The 11745-nt window shown below is 34.6% G+C and overlaps 1 pseudogene; it reads right to left on the reverse strand.

Moving 5' to 3' along the window:
* Nucleotides 1-2607: 2607 nt before the first annotated feature.
* Nucleotides 2608-11001, reverse strand: LOC104121054 (SNW/SKI-interacting protein A-like; annotated as a pseudogene).
* Nucleotides 11002-11745: the final 744 nt, after the last annotated feature.

The raw sequence follows: 11745 nt of genomic DNA on the forward strand, positions 1-11745 counted from the left end.
TTCCATATCATCATCCAATTTTATTGTAGAAAAATATTTGGAGTGAGGACCAATGCGCTCAAACACATGAACTTCAGGACTTTCAACATCCTCAACATCAATGATACTATAGTCAACAAAATTTATATCCTCAATGTCCTTGGCTGACTCCAGTCTCACTTCTTCAACATCGACATCTTCAAATTGTAGTTGGCTAGGTTGTTGATGTTCTACTCTGACCTCCTCAATTAGCATATCAAATTCACGCTCTTCTTGGCTACTATCCCCAAAATTGACTTGCTGAGCATTAAAAGCTTCAACCACTTGACTCACTTAAGCCTCCAAGTTGCGAATAGTTGCCTCTTGCCTTTGTATCTACAATTGTTTCTTATTATTTTATTCCAAAAGGCACTTTAGCATATCATTGATCTCCTTCAGGTCCGCATCCGCAGGTTCTTTGTTCCTATTAACTTCACAAGAAAAAGTAGAACCATCATAGTAAGGGGTTGGAGGAGGATAAGAAATATAAGCACAACCATGAAAGTGACCATTTTGACCACCACACACATTTCACAAATAAGATTGAGTTGGTGCACATAACTCGCTCTCGGGAACGTTTTGAAAATTTTGCCACGGATGGTTTCCTTCAGAATATGTATACGGATCAAAAGTAAAATTACCAAAACCTAAACTTCCATAATCCAAGATGTCATGTTTCTCAAATCAACAAGTAAAATAAAATAAAATTAAAAAATAAAATAAAATAAAATAAAAGTTCAAACTTGAAACCAAGCAATATGTAGAGCTACAACTACACTGTTAGTTCCCCGGCAACGGCGTCAAAATTTAATCACGCCCAACTCTAGTCCTAAAATGGATAAGCGGTCGCTGCAAATATAATCCGGTCTAAAAGTTCGAAGTCGAATCCTACAGAGAATTAAGGTTTTGCTGTAACTGTTAAGTATCACTAAGAATACAAGCTCGAACAACTCCTAATTTATAAATATAAAGATTCGATTTTCTTACTAATTAACTAGCAAATTAAAATAGTAAATTAACAACTAAAGATACTAAGTTTTTGGGGACAAGATTAAGGAGACCTAGACTTATGATTTCCTCAATTGTCGGAATCCTTCTCGCTACGTCTCCTATAATATCGCCTAATTATCCTCTACTGATCTTGAGCACTTGACTTATCGTAATTCTCTCTCGAGCAACTACAACAATGTACTACTCATATTCTCTCAAATTACGTAGCTCGCACTTTTTCACCGCTCACTATGATCACGTCAAAGCTTCGTTATCTCTAATCCCGCTTTTAAGCCCGCTGTATTGATCTCCCATATACGTTAGGAGTGACGTTATTCAACAACCACCTAAATATGTATTCATTTTCAAGCAATATATAATAAATAGACACCGTTAATTGAGAGCTCTTCAATTAACTAAAATAAGCACATAGTTGAACAAATAGAAAAATTCAAAGACTCAATTATATCAAAACGTATCAAGAATTCATCCTACAAAAGGTTTCATTAAAACCCTAGATAACAAATTAGCTATTCATAATAGTATGCAAAACTACAATACTAGAATTCATAACCAATAATGAAAATAGGAAAAAGAAAGTGAAAAACTCGTAAAAGAATTATCTGCCTTGCTCCTCGTGTGTTCTTGCCTCCTTAGGTCGAATCCCTCTCTAATGATGTCCCCCCCTCCCCCCTCCCCCCCCCCAAAAAAAAAAACTAACTTTAAAAGGTATTTATATGGTTGGGGCCGAAGTCTACGTGTCCAAAACTAGTAAGGAATTAAAATTGGCTCGGATAGTATCGTCGGCGAGAGACACTGTCTGAGGCACCAATATTTCTGCGCGAGGTACTGTCTATGGCACCAATGTTTCTGCGCGAGGCACTGTCTGGGGTACCAATGAAAGTGCACTGGACAATGCCTTGTACTGTCTATGGCCATGACTTTTCATTGCCTTGCACATCTTCTTTTATTGCTCCATTTTGTAGCTCTGAGGTTCCATTTCGTGCAACATTTACCCGATTCATGTCCAAGCATTCTTACACGTTAAATAAGCTCTGTTAACCGCAATTATCGCATAAATTAGCATCCAAACAACAAGTAAGTAGGGTAAATAACGTCAAAATATATGAAATTATCGCACAACATTAGTTATTATCACACTATAAACGCCCCTGGCGCCGCATATGACCTTACTAAACTTCACAGAGCATCTGTGATATCAGATGCAGAGAGTACGTCTAAATGATAAAATACTTGGAAGGTTTTGATGTTTAAATGATAAGTAGTACTGTTTAACTCTTAAAAGTTACAACCTATTGTTCACTTTGGAGTTTGGTATGTGCAATACTCCAATTTTGTTAACTAAATGGCAGAACAGAAAGGAAAACGAAATTACATATTTCTGAAACTATAGTTGTCCTGCTGCAGTGCTGCTTGTCGACTAGAGCATCAAATTTTAACTCATCTGTCTCTTAAAAGACATGAACAAATGAATAAGTAGCCCCAATAGAGAACTGAGAAAATTGGATTTTATATATTAAATATTTATACTAATATTAAACAAAACCATTGGGCCAAGGCTTTTGGCTTGTGGGAAAATGATATTAAATATTTCTTATTTATTTTTTTAATTTATGTAAATACGACATACATAGGAAAAGTTCTGCATAACCCCGTGCCAAGATTAGTAACACAAAATACTAGTACAACCAAAGAAAGGAAAGAACCACAAAAGTTTATGTTGTGTCCAAAATTGATCAAATATTCAAATTTAGCAAACCTTGACTGGTCTTCATGGTTACCCCAATATTTGCCATGGTTTCAGTAAAGAAGTGGTCCAAACCAAATGGATCAGCTTCCTTGTCAAATTCCACACTTGGACCAGCCCTCTTCATATGTTCCAGCAAATGCCTTGTCAGGCTTAAACCGATGTGTGTTGACGATCTGCTCATCAGCAACTCCATACATATCAGCATCAACATAATCTTTCTTAGGTTTGTATAGAGTAGAAAGAGTAGGCTGAGCAGTAAATAAGCCTTTATCATAGACATTGTAGGCATCATCATTGGCAAATCCAAATCCAAATCCAGAATCCATCCCTTTTTCCTGGTTAAACAATCTCTGGTCATACATAACCTCTTCTCCTCTTGATAATTTGCTAGTACTAGAAGCCATCCCAAGAGCCACTTTTTCTCTAACATCACGGTCTCTATCTCTGCTCATCTTACTCTTCTTAGCATCTTTTGCTTCCAATCTCCTCTCCCGACGTCGCTCCTCACATATCTTCCTTCTCTTTAATCGCGCTTCTTCTGTTGCGATATCATAATCCACAGCAGTAGTTCTCTCAGTTCTTGCCTTGCGAGCCAACTCCTTAAGTTGCATCTCTTTCATCATCATCTCTCTCTGAATCTTTTCCCGCTTCTCTGGCTTTCTCTTCTGCAACATACAAAGACTCTAATATTTTTGCGAAATTATCATTGATCTTTACAGCCTCATTAGCAGCAACAAGACGCTTATCAAGTGGGATTCTTCCAGTTTGATATACAATGCGGAATCTTCCAATCCTGTTGATCTTTCACTGTAACAGGGCGAGGGGGAGAATGCATAACCGGCACAGGTGGCGAACCAGAGGCAGCGCTAGGGATCTTCTTGTGCTTGAATTTGGCTCCACTGGATCCACGGCCATCTCCACCATCTTAATAATCCTCTCCTTAAAAGCTGCTGCAGATTGCTTGGAATTACGCTTGTACTTAATAAACTTCAACTCTCGAGATTGTGTTGGAACCTTACTCAACCGCATATTTACAATCTTCTCAACTGCTTCCTTAGTTTCATGGATTATAGCTTTCTGCTTCTCAGATTCCAGATCATCTCTTCGTTCTTCTCTAAAATTCGGAATGAGAAAAGATCGATGTTGGAATAAATTGCTTGATTATTCCTCAAGCATGTTACGGTTTATATAGTGTTTCACAGTAATTTTTAATCCTAGAAAGGAAAGGAAAGGAAAGTTTTTTTCCTATTTATATTCCATCCACCAGTTTATTAGGCACGCCCATTAAGAAAATACTAAATTCTATACAAAAATACACAGATTAATTTTTTTCTTGATTACATAAATGGACACTTATTTTGGACCAAAATGAAAAAGCAAATTGGTCACTTATTGTGGACCGGAAGAAGTAACAATTATTGAAATTTCTAAATCTTTTCTAAATTCTAAATATATAAGGATTGGACTCTTGGTAAACCTAATTCCTAAATTGAAAAGGAAAAGAAAAGCGTACTGTATGAACATTAGAAAAGGTTACTTGTAAATTTAATTTTAAGAAAAAATAACGATGGAGTAGTTTGACTGTATAGGGGAAAGTCATAGAACTATAAAATTTTAATGTTAAGAAAACTCAATCAAATATATACACCTACTATATCAAGGAATGTTATGCATGTAAATTTATGTATAGATTTAAAATTATGTAGGGGATGTATCAAAGATTTAAATTGTGTCAGAAATAAAAATGGAGTTCCAAAAATTATGTTAGGAAATAGAAATTAAAGGAAACAATCTTTTCTGTAATTTTTCTTCTCAAACAAAATATAATTAGCGGCCTTCAAAAAGGCTATTTAATTTGGTAAATTCCGCCGAGAGACATGGTGACATTAAATATTCTTCTTAAATCGAAATACAATTAGTTTTCTTTGTTGGTTTAAAATCAAAGGAGATTTTTGTCCCCAATGGCAAAGGAACTTACGGGCATTTTGGGGGACTAGCCCACTTCCCATTACTCATTCGGGTCGTACCACAACTATGCTTTTCTCATCTCAAATAAGCATGCTGGTCTAGCAACGGTTTTTCATCATTATTATCTGCGTACTGTATACTATTTCCTATCGGAGCAAATTAAATTTGTCTCTCAAATTGCCATAAAATCGAGCCATACATTCATCCGTTTGAATTTTGAGAGTAAAATCAAGTTTACCCCCTTAAACTTTAAGATTTGGGAAACTATACCCCTTCACATCTTGAATGAGAACGACAACCCCCTTATGCAATCCAATGTACCCCTTAACTTTTAAAGGTTGAAAAACTATACCCCTTTATCTTTTGAATGGGAACGATAACCCCTTGTACTCAAAAAATAAAGTAAATTTCAAGGGCATCTCAGCTCTCCCTTAGAGCTTTTGTCCCTGTAGCAAGAGTACTCAGATTTGTTCCCATAAGTCCCGGAATGAACAAAATGGCACCTCACAAGAAATTCCACGTACTTTAATCATAGTAGAATGTGTCTGCCTTTACATGGCTTTAGACCATTCTATAAGGCACCCCATAATGAATAATGAACATACTGAAAAATGTAGTCCATACCACATGACCACAAGAACAAAGTTTAAAAAGGAAAAATCACTAATACATTCCCAAAGCACTAATACATTCCCAGTAACTTAAAAAAAAAATGAATATACTGAAATATTTTTCATTCCCAAATATAAGTAACAAAGGATAACAATGAACATGTTGGAGTAAACTCAATCACTCATTGAAGTGCCGGCTCTAATGTTGTAGTTAATAAGGCAAGTGCCTTAGGCCCCCAAATTTGGGAGGCCCCATTTCTTTTAAATATAATAGGTTTATAAGTATTTAAAAAAAATATTTAATACCTTTTTCTCATATAAAATGAGAATTTATTTTGCTATGTAAATACAGCAACTGTTTGGCTTACTAAAAAACGGATAGTATGGATATTTAACACGTGAATTAAAATTGATTTGACAAGGGACATAGTATAAGTTAAAGATGGTACTCTAATTGACATACTCAATTAAATAAAAAGACTTTTCTTTTCCAAATATTTATATTGCTTATAGAATAATATTAACATTTCCCATAACATTTGCCCCATCAAAAGAAGTTTTTCAAAATTAACATTATTGATCTTAGCTAAGATCAATAATGTCCCAAAAAAAATTAAATAGGTTGCTATATTAGTTGAAAAGAAATTATTCAAAAAAATTAATTATAAAAATATTATTAACAACTTAGTATCTAAAAAATCTAGAGGAATAGACTTCAAATAGAAATATACATCATAACTTTTTAAAAAATAATTTAGGCCTCACGTTAAACTTTGACTTTAGGCCACATATGTGCTTGAGCCGCCACTGACTCATTGAATATATTAAACAAATATCATGACCATGCAAATTCAATTATTCCAACGCATATATATATATATATATGCCTTGATTAAATATAAATACCCAAGAACTTTAATTGTAACAGAAATTGAAAAAATTAGATGATCTATCACAATTTGGACTATTAATCAATGAACATCCTAGATGCAAAGTCAAGGACGCTATCCTACTCACTAGATGAGTTTCCTACACTATTTTGCACAACTCGTCCCGTTGGTGACGCTTGAGTTGAGAAAATAGCCTTGTTTGATCAAAAAATATAGACTTTTGATTAAATTAATTAATATTATGTGGTGGAGGTCTAAATCTAGTTAATTATAATGACTTTAGATCTGTAATCAATTAACATTAATTACGTAAGGGCAGTGTCGAGAGAGGATTAAATGTGATATATATTCAACGCTTCAAGATTGTTAATGATGGGATAATACTATGCAATAAATGACGGTAAGTGGCATTAAAATAAATAAGGAGAATGATTCACCCAATATTGAATGAGGTGGATGATTCTTCTTTCTGACAATGATGAATGATAGATAAAATACTAGAATATCGTGACCTTTCTTGGATCTAATGAAAAAAGTGTGGAGTAGTAGACAATCGAATCTCTTTAGAAAGGTAACGGTTGTCTTTTCTCTAGAGTAAAAATCTGCTTTTACAAGAATGTTCTTCTTTGAGGATCCCCTCTTCTCCCTATTTCTTTTTCTATTTATCTGGGATATTCCCTAGTCAACTCTAAAAGTACAGACACCAAGAATATTCAATAGGATATTCTCCTAAATATTCTATGACAAAACTAGTCGTTAGCACTCGACCTCGGCCGTTGTTGACTACTCGGCTACGAGTCTCGTTACCTACTAATCGACCTCGATCATATTGCTTTCTACGACACCGCTTCGTGTTAAATCTTAATGAAAGCAGATTTTGACCCATACAAGCATCTACAAAAGGTGTTGGTTGCTTGTGCAATTGAGATGTTCCAAGTTGTGTAGCTGAAGAAGAAATTTGACTTGGTCTAGGTGGTTGAAACTTGAAAATCAAAAATTACAATTAGGGTAGAAAATTATTGATAAAACATCTATTATTAACATATGATATGAAAAATACCCTATTATTACCTATGAGGCCAGTACAAATTGATTCATGTTTGACATTCCGATACCATTCCAGTTCCCTATTCCACAATATGGACCATGTTTATTTTGCTTTTCCATTCCCTTCCTCTGCCCCTGCCTCTACCGTTCATGGACTACAATGTAATTGCTCCCCTGCCTCTAGTTGTTGCTCTACCATAGCTTATATTATTTATCTCTCTTTCTATTCCTCTTTCCCATCCTCTAGGATTAGTGACCAACTTATTAAGCTCATTGACACTATTAGAACCTCTTCCATTGTTCTATTGAACACCAAGAAAAGCCAAATCAAGTATAAAAAAGAAGGAGTTGTGACAAGTAGCTTAAAATCATAAAAAAAAGAGAGAAAAAATAAAAAGCTTAAGCTAATCAAGAAAAATACCTGAACAGTTCTTTTTTGCCTTGGCTTGCTGGGATTTTTGCATGTCTTTTTATTGTGTCCGATCTCATGACAGTTGCTGCATTCATGAGGATAGTCAAACTTCCTCACCTTGTTGGGATTTATTAGTTCATCTATACCTTTTTTTTGCTCTTTCTTGGTCTTTATACGGGTCTATTATCTTAAGATTCAGGTGGTAGAATAGGATCACCATGTGCAATGTCCCATTGTGATTGATCTGGTATAGGAATAATTGTCCCAGAATAAGCTTTCTTGAATGCCGAGACATGGTAAAATGGATGTACAAAGTCTTCTGGATCACGGCGAGCAGTCATTAAGGCGCTAACTCCGTGTCTACATGGTATACATGTTACATCCTATTCTCTACATGTGCATACCTTTTCCTTGAGTTTTGTCACGTATATTTTCAACCCTTCATGAACCCCACAAATTCCATTTCCAGCTTCTATTGGTCCACAATATAAAGTTTGTTCTTTGGTCTCATCAATCTCCATTATCCTTGGACAAACTAGTCCATCGTAATCTTTAATCCATTCACATCTTTCTTGCAACCTACACATCATCTTTCTTCGAACGATCTCCAACATGGTTAGTATTGGTTGGTCTCTAGCTTCTTGAATCCAGTGGTTAAAGATTTCACAGATATTATTGCTCAACATATCACATTTTGGCAATGTTGAAAAAGCTGACTTACTCCACTGGTTGGCTCCAATTTTTGATAACCATCGATGAGCTTCTTTATTTTCTTTCTTGATCAATTTCATATACTTTTCAAAATCTACAATAGCATATGATCTAGCTGCAGCCACATCAAGTCTTTCAGTTTTTTTTAATCTTTGAACCTAAGTTTGAAATTGGCATACATATGCCTAACACAGAACCTGTGATCAACATTTGGCATGACTTTCTTAAAGGATTCAAGGAGACCCTACAAAGTAAATTATACAATATTAGCTCGGGGAAAAAGGAAAAAAAAGAGAGATAAGTTTATGTATAAAACGATAGATGCGTACCTTTTGTCTGTCAGACATAAAAGTCCATCCATAGCTGCCATAAGTTGCCGCCCTCCTAAAGGGCCTTTTAAGAAACATGCATCTAAGCCAATCATAGCTCTACAACATGACATAAACCCTTCTCTCAAAGCAGAAAACATGATGAACACTCTCTTGAAAGAAGGTGGTTGTTGCAATGAATATTTGTCAAGGCATAAGAATGCTGCAAAACTTGGATTTTGCTTCAAAACCATTTCACAATAATCCATGACTCTATGAAATTGCTTATAAAAATTACCCTTAATCCACCCAATTGCTGTTTTTCTCGCTCTATACCCTTACTTTTTAGAGATTATTATACCACATTTTCTCTTTACAGTTCTTCTAAAACCTTGTATGCTCCAGTTTGGTGCATCAAGAAGATCCTTCATGAACCTTTTGACAACCCAAGTAGAATTGGCAATTTTATTCTTGAATGTCTAAGGGCACCTGTGGGGCATTCCATAAAGAGTTTTAATCTGAAATGCAATAGTCTTTTTCAAATAGCTAGCATGAATTCTTCATCCACACAATCTTTTACAATGTGCAGTGACTATCACTTTTATTTTTTTCGAATCCAACTTCAAACCCATTCTTTATTGCATGTTGTCTAAGAGCCTTCCTAAATTGTTAAACTGAAGAAAAACCCAAACCTGTGAACAACATTGGATTTTCCATATCAATCTCTTCATTAAGCCATTCAATATCCTTATTAGGAGCATCACACTTTGTCTCATAATCACCACTTAAGTCATCTGAATCACTCCGAACACCTTCTTCAGATAGACCATCGGATCTTCTATAATATGAGTAATTATGGATATTTTTAATTATCGTGTGGTCAATATATGACTCATCAATATCTATTGTAATTTCTGGGTTGAGATTATTCTTTGAAAGTTTACTTATATCTTCAAATGAGTCGCTAAGATTATCACCGTCTGCGAAGTATTCGAAGTCATCTTCAAAATTATTTTCTTCATCGCTCTCAGGTGAATATGTTTTATCTAAGTCACTATCCCCCACTGATTTATCCTCTTCAATGTTATTTTCAGCTGGTTCATTTATCATATACACAACTACACCTCCCTCTCCTTGTGTATTATCTCCCTGCATCATAAGAGTCAACTTCACCCGCAGTTTCAACATTTCCTCCAAAATCCATCAAGTTCTCCTCAACATACAACTCAAAAGTATCAAGTATTTCTATGGGTTTTCACCATCTCTAATACCATTTTATCAGAAGTCAACAACACCAATCCATCAACAATATCTTGGTTAGGCGTATTATAATATATAAGACAATTTTCACAATAAACAAGTTCTTTCATTATAGCCAAAAACTCTATGTATGACAAACTATGAGGATCTATATTATGTGCGGGGTGTACCTTTCCCCTTCCTCTCCCCTTCCTCCTTCATAGTTTAAGACATGATGCAATCCAAAAAATTCTCCATAATAAATTTTCAATGTTACCTTGTCCGCCATGATTTCTGTAGGACAAGTAAAGTTGAATAATTGCACTCTCATAATAATTTTAATACAAAGAATGCACATAAATAAAATAAAATTATATATAGCAACAATTTTTTCATCTAATAGATATTTCAGAAGAATCTCTAAATTTTTTTACTTAAGGTGACTATCTTTTCTTGAACTTTGATATATGAATGTCTCTATTACATGAATTTTAGGAATAACCTCAAAATAACACAAAAATATCTTAAAAATTTCAAGCAAGGAAACTCAAGTATTATTTTGGATGAAAATATTACACTTCACCTTATAGTAAAATGCCATGTTAGTATAGCAAGACACTGGAAATCTTCAGATGAAAGTGTTTGAATAAATTTGCATCGATTTGGTGCATGCAAATGATGAAGACCCCAAGAATCCCAATTTAGAAGATATAGACAAAAAAAAAGCCTAGAAGTGAAGCTCTCAGGTGCAATTCCTTGCTGTTGGATCGAAAAAATATGGATTCATCGATTGGAAATTGACGAAGAGAAAGATACTGGATTGGACAGATAAAACTTTATCCACTTGTAAATCACTACATATAATGAAAACATTCTTAAGTGAAAATAAAAAAGTGAAAGAGATGTGTAGTATCCGCTCACTAGATATTGAGCAAGAAGTTGATTTGAAAAAGATTAGAATACCCCCACTGCTGCTGAGTAGTACCCATGGTTTCTCAACTGATAAGGTTGATGGGCTCCATTCATATTGTAGTATTTTAGTATTTGTATTTTGTCCTTTTAAAACATAGAATCTGGCAAATAATATTATAATAAGAATCATAGCGGACCTAGAATTTTATATGAGACACTGTAATATTATTCCAATAATTTTCAACAATAAATATTACCGCCTACAATGAAATGAGTGTTGTCTGTTGCTCTTTTTTTTCTATAAAATGTTGTTTTCAAGTTTTCTTTTTTGTTGTCTCAAAAATAATCATTTTTTATTGATGTTCCATTAAATTTTATATATAACGCTAACAATTTTTAACAAGTTATAAGACTAAAAATTTTGAGCAAACTTTATTTATGGCATCAGCCGCTAGCCATAATAGTATGCATTTTATAGCCCAAAACTAATTAAAAGGCTAGCCACCGACCCAACTATCACGGAAACACAGTTCTGTCCTTCATCCAAAAACCTCTCTTCTCCAATTCCAACTCAAATTCCAAAATAGAAAAATGAAATCTAAGATAAGAAGCAGAAATTTGAGATCTTCAATGAGCAGTTCAAAAAGCTAAAATCTGTGAGTGTAACCCATTTTCTCAAGCAGAATCCTTCTTCCCTGTTTATGAAGGCTAAATACCTTCATTTGGTTCATCCAAAAATGGACTTTTCATTCTCCGTGAACTTGAATCAGAGCAAGCTTGTGAACTCAGGCGAGTTCCCGAAAACAGAGTTCTTTAAGGTTTTTAGCGAGATGGGACGGCGCGTGTGGCTTTTGCATTGGTTAGCGTT

The sequence above is a fragment of the Nicotiana tomentosiformis genome, chromosome 2, assembly GCF_000390325.3.
Source record: "Nicotiana tomentosiformis chromosome 2, ASM39032v3, whole genome shotgun sequence".
Classification (NCBI taxonomy): Eukaryota; Viridiplantae; Streptophyta; class Magnoliopsida; order Solanales; family Solanaceae; genus Nicotiana; species Nicotiana tomentosiformis.